At 39.3% G+C, this 12,292-nt stretch overlaps 1 protein-coding gene across 1 annotated transcript in view; it reads left to right on the top strand.

The window, feature by feature from the left end:
* The window catches only part of GREM2 (gremlin 2, DAN family BMP antagonist), a 128,280-nt gene that overhangs the window by 77,493 nt on the left and 38,495 nt on the right, over window positions 1–12,292 (top strand). The window lies entirely within an intron of this gene.

Genomic DNA, 12,292 nt, shown 5'->3' with positions numbered 1-12,292 from the left:
TACTGCTATGGTAATTGCAATGTGCCCGAATAGATAAATAACATAATTTAAAGAATATAGAATGAAAATATTTGAAAATGTTCATTATTGGATATGTCAGTGCAATATTTGCTCTTGGTCATTCACAAAATTGTAATATGCAATGAAAGATGTTTTGAATTAGTCCATTTCTGAAGAACATTCAAATCTTTTCAGACTGACTAGATCAGTCTGTGATATAATATGGAAAAGGAGGTGCCAGTATAAGGCAAGGAAATTAGGGAATATAGATTGAATACTGAAGATATTTAGTAGGGTTCTATTTCTACCCATTCATTTCTAAAAGAGAGAAACTTTCCTAGATTTCCAGTTGGTGCTACAGTTTGTTCTAGCCCCTTTCCCCAAGGCTCCCCAGAGCCCCCAAACCAAACCTCATCGTTTGGCCTTTAGTTAACACTATTCCCAATCCTGAGTTACACCTCAATTCACTCAGTCTTCAGAGCATTGTTGAAGAAAAGGAGGAAATCAATGCCGTGTGCTTCTTTACAAATTATAAATTTATAAACTTATCTGACTCGTCATTATTTTAATTTAATTCTGTATTGTACTCACTCTTCATCTCTGTCAGACACCTCTTATTAAAAGTCCCACAATTATCTCAAACTCTCCATATCTTAAACCAGATTCATAACTTTTTGCAAAAACCAATTTATATTTTTATGTATGTTATTGGAAACATCCTTTCCCCAACTACCCACATTTAAAACTTTTGAATTCTGTACAAAATAATATAAAAAAAGAGGAGAATAATAAGAACTTTACAGGAACTATATGAAAATTCTAAGAAAGATAGATAAGTAAGAAATTAAACCTGAGGGATTAGAGATGATTTGGGGAGTTTAAGAAGCAAATTTTAGATATTTTATAAGACTGATGGGACAAAATCTATTTCTGTTTCTATGACTTCTACCAAACAAAAAAGACATATGTAATCTTTTACTTTTTTTTTTTTTTACAACTATTTGTCACCAAATCCTGTTAGGTCTTTCTTTATAATGATTTAACATTTCCAGCTTTATTTCTCTTTCTTCTCCTATCAGATAACATAGTCATTATTCTCTCAACCTTCGCTCATTTATTCAGTAACTGATAGTCAGCACTTACTATACTGGACTCTGGTTTCATCCTACTGGTCTTTTTATATAATACATAGAGAATTACAACTTTTATAATTGTTCTTTCTGTTCCTAGGTTTTTTCTCTCAACTTCCATATGAATTCTCCTAAAGCACTTCTTCGTACACATCATTACTGTACTAAAGACCTTTTCATCTAGATAAGAATAAATTCCTGTGTCTGGCATTTGAGGTACTGAAATGTCTGAGATCCCCCATCCTTCCCCTCCTTCCTCCTTATAACCATCTTTCAAACTTTCTTTCACACTTTGTTACCTCAAAATACTCTTCTCCCATCTTCTTCTTGCTTCATAACTCTGCTGTGTGCATTCCAGCTTCCAAACTTTCTTTCACACTTCTTGACAAGAGTACCCATCCCCATAAGAGCTTTTCCATCCCTCTCTTCCTTTGAAGGCCAGGCCAATTCCTGCATCTCTCATTACATAGTCCACAGAGACCCTGGTCTTCAGTGTCTTCTCTCTTACCTGAATTTCTGCAGCCTTAATCATTGAGTCCATTCCAGCCACAGTTTCCACATGCTATTCTATATTGCTATGCATTTCTACATATGTAACCTCTCTTCCTAGCTGTATCATAAGCGCATGCAAGACAAGTTTTTTTTTTTTGGCAGTCATAAAACATCTAAGATGGTACTGAAAAACATTAAGCAGATAAGAGAGGAGTTTAATATCTGTTTGTTCACAACCATTTCCTTTAATGAAATACTCTCTCTCTCTCAAACATGCACACACACACATTTATAAATTACACCATGGGCAGTGCCAACATATTGTAGTACGTTTTAAAAATCCATGAAAAGGATGCATACCTTTGAAATACAGATATAAATAGTGCCATTTGCAAGCCTCTCTGTAGTTCATGCCTGTACTGAATTTACTGTAATATAACAATCACTCAGTGTTTGCTTCCTATGTGCAAAATGCAATGGTAGGGATGGTGAGAGTTGTAAAGATAAATGTGACAAAGTCCTCCCCATAAGGAGGTACAGCTTTGTGAAGATGTGCCTGTATGCCTCCACCCTTAGGGCCAAGTGTGAGTGGTGTTGTGACACTTGCACAAAGTACGTGGGACAAATGGCTAAGTGGCCAGTTCTGCCTAGAGATATTAAAGGTATCCGTGGAGGGATTTGGTTCATAATCTCCTTATGCCAGAGCATCAGATGAAAAAAAAATCCAAAGGGTTAGCCAGCACTATAGGAAAAACACATCAGCTCCCAAGAAGTTATAATACTGAATGAGTTGCTATAGAGTGTATAGAGATAACCCAGAATTCGACAGGCCTGGAGAAATGTGGCTGAATCCTAAATCAGCCTGTCTAATCCAGGGTCCCTCAATCTCATCACTACCGACATCAAGTCCAGATGATTTCTTTGTTGTGGAGGCTTTTTGGTGAGTTGTAGGATGTTTTAGCAGCATCCCTGACCTCTGTCCACTTGATGCCAGTAGCATCACTGCCCTTAAGTTGCAACAGCCCAAAAATGACTCCAGAGATTGGCAAATGTCCCCTGGGGCGGGGGGGAGTAAAATCACCCATTATTTTGAAAACTATCAATCTAATCAATGCATAATTTTCTCTTCAAGAACTAAGGCCCAGAGGAGAGATATGGAGAAATGAGTGAGTGGAGGCAGTGGTAACATGCTCACTTCCACGTGTGCAGCTGTACACACAATTAATCTGCATCACACCTAGTGACAGTGGCATGAAACAGACCCCATTGCCCTTCATAACGTTGCCTTAACAATCGCCTCAGATTTAGAAGCAAATCCAAGTTATTTCCTTATCCTGCTGGAAATAATCCACAGCATTGGTTCTTCAATTCACATTCAGCTTTGGGTTCTATCAGTACATTTACCCCAAGCATATATCTTTACCATGTGCAAACCGTTTGTAAAAAAGGCAGAAAACCTTCTAATTTTTGACCACTGTGAGGTAGTTTGAGCAACCTGAGAAGTGTGTCAATCAAGAGAAAAACAACAGACAAAAGGTGGCAGTAAAATAAAACTATCATCGTGGCTTAGGAAAGCAATCAGCCTTTGAGCCTGGCAAGTCGGGAGAAGATGCAGTTTAGGGAGCAGAGGAGAAGTGGGACGTGAATTAACTGGCAGTTGCTTAAGAATTTGGCTAAAGAGAATGTCCCTCAGGGGAACAGCTTCTAGGGCTCCCGGCCAGGACTGATGTCCCAAGGCCTTTTGTATGTGGTAACCAAAGGGCAACTCCATTCCGGGAGAGGACAGCCTTGCCCCATGACCTTTCAGTCCATCGTTGCCAACTGTGATCCCTTTGGGAATCCTCTCCCTAGTTGTATGGCCGTGCTATCTGGAAACCTCAAATTCATTTTGTCTTATGCTTTTAAATATGGTGAAAATGCAGACTGCTTTTATTCAAATGGATCCCAGCCTAGTTTCCAAGGTGAGTTCAAAAGGGCCTATGGACGAAATATCAAGTTCCTCTTAGTGATCACCACAAACATGACCCAAAGAGAAACCAGGGTACTTCAGATCCTGACAGCTTTCATTCTGGAAACCCACATTGAGAAGATGCCACGAAAGCAGAACCGCGAATAGTAGAGAGTTCTCATTACTGCTGGGTGCTGTCGCAGACGTCAAGTGGGAATCCAGCGGCTAGGGGCGTTTTCCTCCTTAGTAACCACCTTCTGATAAGAAGTACCTTTTTGCTTTGGGGTTTTATATCATTTACTGTGTTCTTTGCTGCAAATGGCAGTGAATTCCATTCTTCCTAGAATACATTTTCAGTGGGCCATGATTCATCCCAGATCAATTCCAGAACCAACATGTGCTTTAGGAAATCGCTTATTCAAGGACAAATCCTCTCATTCCGTTTTGTTTTCTTGGTTCTATTCATGTTTTTCTCTCCTCTCCACATAGCAGCAATTGAAGGACCAAAGATGCTCCTTTACCCTCCTCATCTCCCTTTAAGGAAATGAGCTCTTCCACGTAATAAGTAAGTCTAGACAAAGGAAATTAAGCTAATTGGCAGAAGGATTGTAAATGTGGCCGTGTAAGAGGCTCTGTCATTATGGAACCTCACCCAGGCTCCTGTGGTTTGGTGTGTGTACGGAATGATAGTTCTGGGTTTCTTCTCTGTAGAGAGGAATAAAATAATACTGGGTTTCAATTAGAGACAACTGCAATTTAGTCAGGGGCATAGGGACATAGTGGCTGGCAATTATGCCAAGCTAATGTCATAAAACACGAAATCCCAACCCTCAGCAACAGACCCTGAAGCATCTGAGTTACCACAGCCTTCATACTCAATAACACACCAAGACTAGCAATTAGAATGCAGACAGAACAAATATTTACATTTTGAGAAAACAAGAGAGGAGGCATCAACTAAGAATGAATCAAAAGCCACAAGATCTCAGATGTGGGTAGGCCAAGTGTCACTGTCAGTGTGAAGCAGGAAGGCAGAATCAGTTTCCAGTATTTGTAATTCAGCCATCTAGATTACTGGAAAATTTACAATAACATTGCAGTTTAAGGTCTCCACTTCATCCATGTTACATGGAGTTTAACATAAGTCAATTGCCCTTTTCCTCCTTCTACTCTCCAAGGTCTAGTATTAGCTCCAAGTCATTTCTTCACCCCGTGTAGAGAGGTTGTGTTCTGGAGAGTCTGAACCAATTGTTTAAGGAGGCCTTTCAAAGTCCTGGAAGTGCTCATGCATATTTTAAAATGCTATATCAATTCATACATTCATTTTTTAAAAGAGCATCATGTTCTGAATGATCCAAAAATATAGTAAGATTTCATAATAAAAGAAAAATAAGGGCCTGGTTGGGAGTCCAGGAAAAGAGTGAGGTGTTTGGCTCCTCTCCCCTCTACAAGAAGTAGGTAGATAGTTTTCTCTTTTTTTTCTAATTACTTTTAGATGATTTGCTCATGCAAGCTCAGAGAATGGATCTGGAGAAGGGGGCAAGATCTTGGGTGGTCACGGACAGACAGAGGAAGCTTGTCACCAACAGAGAGGCCAGAAGTCAGCCAATGTAACCGGAGTGAGGCATTTTGGTTTGCCCAACTTGACATGTATCAGACTATTGTAAGAAATCCACAGGGGGGCTGTAAATAAGGGTGGAGTGACTGGGACTCAGTGTACATGGCTTGGCTTTAAAATGGCAAATGATGCTAACTTTCCCCTTCCAAATTTCTCTAGTTCTGAAATTCTATAAGGATGAGATGGTGTCTCAGCCCCTTTTGATCTACATCAACCAGTAATGGATGGCTGCCATGCTCTTGGCATCTGCACTTGGGAAAATGACTTTGCTGCCAATTATCTGATACTGTTATTTCACTTCTAAAATATAATATCTAAAAGTTGTACATTTGAGAGACTTTTCAAAGTATTTTTAGTCAATGTGCCAAGTTTCAGATTCATTTTTGGAGAAAGAGACCTCACATAGTATTTCATTCAGTTTAATATTTTGTAAAGAGCTAATATTGATTGAGTATGTACAGACATGGCCCGAAAAAGTATTTACATGTCTTTAACACAAATATGTGCAGGGGAAAGGATTAGATGATTCCATGCTCTTTTTTTTTAATTGTGAAATATAACATATATACAAAAAAGCAATAAGTTTCCAAGTACATTTTAACAAGTAGTTATAGAACAGTTTTTAAAGTTTGGTATAGGTTGCAGTTCCACGATTTTTCATTTCTTTCTTCTAGCTACTCCAAGACACTGGAGACCAACAGAGATATCACTGGAATGATTTAGCAGTCATACTCATTTGTTAAATCTTATCTTCTCTTTCGTGCTTTTCCTTCTCCTTAAATAATATATTCATAAAAGCAATACATTTCAAAGTACATGGCAACAATTAGTTCTAGAACAGATTTCAGAGTTTGGAATGGGTTACAATTTCATAATTTTAGGTTTTTATTTCTAGCTGCTCTAAGGTACTGGAGGCTAAAAGAAATATCGGTATAATGATTCAGCACTTATACTCATTTGTTAAACCCAATCTTCTCTTTATCTCTCCACCATCACCTTTGAGCTTTCTCCCACTTGTTAGGATTATTTCAACTATGCTCATTCAAACTTTTTTATGTTGGAAGGGGCTGCAAATACTATGGGATGGGGGATGGAACTAGTTGATGTTCTGGAAAGGCTGGCCCCTCTGCATTTCAGGACTTATCTGGTCGAGGGACCCATCTGAAGGTTGTAGGTTTTAGAAAGTTACCCTAGTGCATGGAATGTCTGTAGAATCTTATATAATGCTCTAGGTATTCTTTAGGATTGGCAGGACAGGTTTTGGTTGGGGTTTGCAAGTTATGATAGGTAACAATGTTTAACTGAAGCTTGTGTAAGAGTGACCTCCAGAGTAGCCTCTTGATTCTATTTGAACTCTCTCTGCCACTGATACCTTATTTGTTACACTTCCTTTCCCCCTTTTGGTCAGGATGTCATTGTTGATCCCATGATGCCAGGGTTCATGCTCTTTTTAAACCTTTTCCCAGGTGATTGAAGCTAAGGATGCCAGTTTTAGTTAAAAGGGTTGGCATAATTAGTGGAATGATCATGAAAGATCTAAAAAGATGCATTCTTAAGAGAATAAAAGTGAGTCAGGTCAGAGCTGCAGATCATAGCATCAGGGCATACATGCCACCCAAACCCTTAAACTTTTTGGGTTAATTTATAGGTTATAAAAGTAGCTACAGTTAGAGTTAGCATGGCCAGGAATTTTACTCTCTAAACAACCCTACTTCAACTTATTCCACTTTTTATTTATTGGCTTTTATTGCTTTGAATTTGTTTGTTTCAAACACATGAATTGTATTTTTGCTTTAAGATTTCTCTAGCTTTAGTAAAGCAAATCTTACTCTTTTTTATTATTCTGTTATTCTGTCAGTCATTTCAGGGTTCAATGTGTGAAGCAAGGTTATATCCAATATTGGTGAAGTTATTGCATGAATCAAGGGGATTTTGTACGATTTATATTCTTGTTATCTTTCCATCTTTATATCAAAGTAATGTATCACACTTTTTTATTGGTTACTGCAATTGTGGTTTAGTAATGACTGAAATTGTTATTTTGAGGCATCACCTCCTTTCCCCCTTCCCTACCAGCATTGTCTCCTGACTTCACCATGCTTCCTAAGCTCTCATCCCATTTCCACCTGTTTCTCTCAGTAGACAGCTTCAGAGAGCAGAGAGAGGCTACGAGGCATAAATTCTCTCATCCTGAAAACTTATCTCCCTCTGCAACTATTCCTTTCTCCTTACTTCCCATCTAAGACAATGAGCTATTTCATCTTGTCCAGCACCTTCTCTCTTTCCTCTATTTTCATGCTTTTATTTTTTGTTTGGTTTTTTTTTTTTTTGGAGTTTTTGTTTTGTTTTATTTTATTTTGTTTTGCTTTCAATGTTTAAATATATTCAGATAGCTTCGACTTTAAATCTGAAATAAAAAAGAGCTAAAGGAAGGAGAGTGGGAGGAAAGGAAGGCTAGAGGGAGGGAAGTGAGAAAAGGAGGTCTTAAATTCTGACGCCTGCTGTAGCTTCTGGAAAAAACCATCGTATTTATGTTCACTTTCGCAGCTTCCCCAAACCTGTTTTCACCAACCGAGGTGTCTAATTATTATGAGTTGGTTGGCCATTTTCATCCTTATCTCCTTTAACATGCTGTGGCATTTCACGCTGCTCAGCATTCTCCTCCCTCGCCTGGATTTTGTGGTGTTCCTCCTTCCAAACTTCTGTCTCCTTTAAAGGTTTTATTTTCCCCTCTGCTCATCACAAATAGAAGTTAACTCCAAGGTTCAATTTTTGCCTCATTTAAATGTCACATTACTCTTGGGTGATCTTATCTGCATGCACTTAACTATTGACGGCTTCTCTCCTCAACTCCAAACCTGTATGTACAAGGTTATTTTAAACATTTCATGCTTTCTCACCCTAAGAAAAACTTACATACCCTCTAAGGGATTGAGATCATTGAGTTGCTTAAGAATGAGTGTCAACTTCTCATCTCTCTTCATACCAAATTTACCTATTCACTTTTCCATCTTTACACATTTTCTCTAGGGTCAGAGGCAAATTAGCCACTGGGCAATTCAAGGCCAACACATTCACCTGTGCCCTTGGCCCTGTGCACCTTTGTTCCCATCTCACTACATGCCTTGCTTCAGGATTCCTTATTTTTTCTTGCACATATCATTTAAACCTCACCCTTTCTGCTAGTCTCCCTCTCCCACCTATTTTTTATGTTTTAAAAATACAGTTAAATCTATCCCATATAAATAAATAAATAAACTTCCTTGTGGCTGCCCCCTTCTAACCATCCCAATGACCGTCTGATATTTCGCCTGCCCTTCATCAATTTTCTTGAAAGAATAGCCTTACTATGGTTCCACTTCCTTACAACCTTATCAGTTTCAGGGTCTTGCAATCTGGCTTCTGTGACAGCTGCTGCAGTGAAACTGCCCTGACATGGCTCACTCATGGCCACTATATTCTCAAACTCAAAGAATTCACTCCCATCCTTATTCTTCCATTTGACAAAGGCCGACACAACGGGTCAACTCTCTACTTCTTGACACTGCCTTTCCCTTAGTTTCCTTGAAAGTCTTGAGTGGGCTTTGTTTTCTTTCTTTACAGCCAAAGTCTCCTTGGGTTCTCTTTTCACATTCACCCTTTAAGCATGTTTTAGCACGGGTATCATTCCTGGCCCTTTCTTCTTTGTATAATCTCCCTGAGACACTTTCCTCACTCAAAAGAAGGGTTGTGGTTAAAAAAAAAAAAAAAAAAAAAGATAAACTAAACTAAATTGAAGACTTAGGCAAACCTGAATTTGATTAACAACACATCCCTGGGAAAGTTTTATAATCACTCCAAGTATTAATTATTGCCTCTGTAGTTATCACATCCACCTCAGAGTGCTATTGTGGGAATTGCTGGAGAAGAACATATGCATTAATGTAAAGTATGCGCTACTCAATGCCTGCACATAGTAGGTTAAAATTACAGCTTTTAAAAACAATTATTATTGCTGCTGTAATTACTTTTCACTGGTACCTCTATGCTATTGATTCCAAAATATATCATCTTCATTCCAGCTCTCTCCCAGATTCATATCAGAGCTACTAGACCCACCTACCCAAATGTAAGAGGTATTTCATACATCTCTAAGACAAAATGTACAGAAGGAGACAATCTCCCTCCATCTCAAGAACTGCTTGTCCTGCTGCATTCCTTTTTCACAGCGGATATCTGATATGGCATCACCAATTTTCGCAAATGCAAGAGCTTCGCCTTTTCAAGCACAAGATTGCTGTCCTTTCTTCCCATCCACATGTCAATGCCATGTTCAGGTCTTCATTTTCTTTCACCTGGGTTATTGTAATGGACTCCTTTCTGGTGTCCTTAATTTTAGTTTTTCCCTGTTCCTGTTCATCTTCCATACTGGTGCCACTATCTTAACTGCACATGTGCTATTCTCCCTTCGAAGATCAAAACCCTTCCACAGCTCCTCCCAGCTCATCAGCACAGTGTATGCAAAGTACCCCGTGACCTGGCCCCTGCCTTTGCCTTTTATATTTCAGTGAAAACTTACTGTGTAATCCTTTTCATACTTTGGTGCTTCATACCCCATCTTTGCTCATTATGTCCTCTTGCCTAGATTCTCACTCTTCTTGAATTGATTGTCATCTGCATGTCTCTAAGATCCAGCTAAAGTTTGTCACTATTCCCCACCTCAACACCTTAAGGTTGAGCTAATTGTTACTTCATATAGCTTTCAGACTAACCCATGCATATCTATTTTGATGCATTTTTTACATTTGATTCAATTTATCTGTTTGCTAATCTGTCTTTCCAACAAATGTACATTATCCAAGAGTAGAACTATCTCTTATTTGGCATGCAGTAGGAACTAACAGCTGTCAAACTGAGCTAAACTTCACAGGCAACTTGTCTGATGTTCTCCAAATTGAATTCGTCATCTCTTTTAAAATGTCTCCTCCTTCTACAGAATAGTTTCCCCAAAATGGAACCAGTCACCCTGTTAGCCAAGCCAGAAACCCTGGAGTCACCACCACTGGTATCCCCATATCCTTCACCTCCAATATCTGTCCAACCACCATATGTTCTCTATTCTGCCTAACCCAACCCCACAAATATCTCTTAAATCCAAACTCTCTTCCATATACATTTTTTACTTTCTTTTCTTTTTTTTCTACCTTCTTCTATATATACTTTGACTCTTGGGAGGGGGCTAAGTATACTGCAATAGATTCAGTGATATTCTCCTTACCTCTGGTCTACCTCTCCACTTGCCCCACTTGCACCTCCTCACAGCTTCCAAAGGGATTTCTTTATTGCATAAATATTGCATAACTATGCTTAAAATTCTCACAGGACTCTCTAATATTTTCAGGATAGAGCTCCAGACTGTCAATATGAGATAGTAAGGTCTTCCTAATTACAGTGTTTTCAGTGTCCCTCTCCCAGTGTTTCTCATGTACCCTGTACTTCAGCAATGAAGACCTCCCCCCCACCCCCATTTCTCAGAAAATGTAATGCCCATGTGTGCTGGTTTGAATCTGTTGTGTACCCCCAGAAAAGTCATGTCCTTTAATCTGCATTCAATATTGCTGGGGATGAAATTTTTTTTTTTTATTTCCATGGAGATATGCTCCACCCAATTGTAGGTGGTAACTTTTGATTTGATGGTTTCCATGGAGATGTGTCTACACCATTCAAGGTGGGGTTGTTTACTGGAGCCCTTTAAGAGGGAACCATTTTTCAAAAAGTCTTAGAGCTACCAGAACTTACAGAACCCTGGGAAGCTGTTGGAAGATTCCTAGAGAGAAAGTGAGCAGATGTTGCCATATGCTTTTCTAGCTGAGAAAGAAACCCTGAACATCATCAGCCTTCTTGAACCAAGGTATCTCTCCCTGGATACCTTAATCTGGACGTTTTCATAGCTTTGTCTTTCTTTGGACATTTTCACAACCTCAAAACTATAAACTTGCCACTTAATAAATTGCCCTTTTGAAAAGCCATTCCATTTCTGGTATATTGCATTCTGGCTGCCTTTTCAAACTAGAACGGATTTTGGTACTGGAGAAGTGGGATTCTGCTGTGGTTTGCAAATACCAAACATGTTGGAATGGCTTTTTAAATGGATGGGGGAAGATTCTGGAAGAGTTGTGAGAAGCTTGATAGAGAAGGCCTGAATTGCTTTGAAGAGACTATTGGTAGAAACATGGACTCTAAAGATACCCATGATGAGGACTTAGACAGAAATGAGGCATGTATTATTGCAAACTGGGAGAAAGGTATCCTTGTTTTAAAGTGGCACAGAATCTTGAAAAATTGTGTATTGCTGTTGGATGGAAGTTAGAATTTAAAGGCAACAACCCAGGATACTTAGCTAAGGAGATTTCCAAATAAGTTAGAATTTAAAGGCAACAACCCAGGATACTTAGCTGAGGAGATTTCCAAATTAGTGTGAAAAGTGCAACCTGCTTTCTCCTTGTGGCTTATAGTGAAATGGGACCAGAAAGAGATAAGCTGAGAACTGAACTTTTGGGTATAAAGAAACCAGAAATTGATGGTCTGGGAAATTCTGGGCTTTCAGAAAGGAAGACCCTAGAGAATAGTGCCCCATGTGAGGATTTAACCAAACATGGAACCAGTCAGCCATTACAGGACAAGCCAGGATTGGAGATGGAGTTATCCAGGAATGATTTGTGGAAACTCCTTTTGTCTGATGGGCATGATCTGAGCCTACTGTATAGAAAGTCAACAAGAGTGTTGTGGAACTTTGTAAATGGAACCACTGCCAGTCTGGACTAAGAGAAGCAGAAAAGGAACACATTGGAGGGAAAATAACTTCAGTGATAGAATCATGAAAGCTAAGTTCTGAAGTCAAGAAATGAACGGCCAGGAGAGTGGACACAGTCAAACCCTTGAAGAGGGTGTGTTTGGCCTGAAGGCAGAGAATGGGCCTTCCACCTCATTGCAGTGGAAGAGTCATGCCGCCTCAGGCCTTGGAGAGGGTGGAGCACATTCCTTGGGGATGGGGGAGAACCTGGTTGCCACCACATGGAGGGGTTGAGCTTGTGCCCCAGAGAGGAGAGAGAGCTCAGATGAGCC

Source organism: Tamandua tetradactyla, chromosome 7 (assembly GCF_023851605.1).
Source record: "Tamandua tetradactyla isolate mTamTet1 chromosome 7, mTamTet1.pri, whole genome shotgun sequence".
NCBI classification, from domain to species: Eukaryota; Metazoa; Chordata; class Mammalia; order Pilosa; family Myrmecophagidae; genus Tamandua; species Tamandua tetradactyla.
This window is presented reverse-complemented; position numbering and strand designations above follow the sequence as displayed.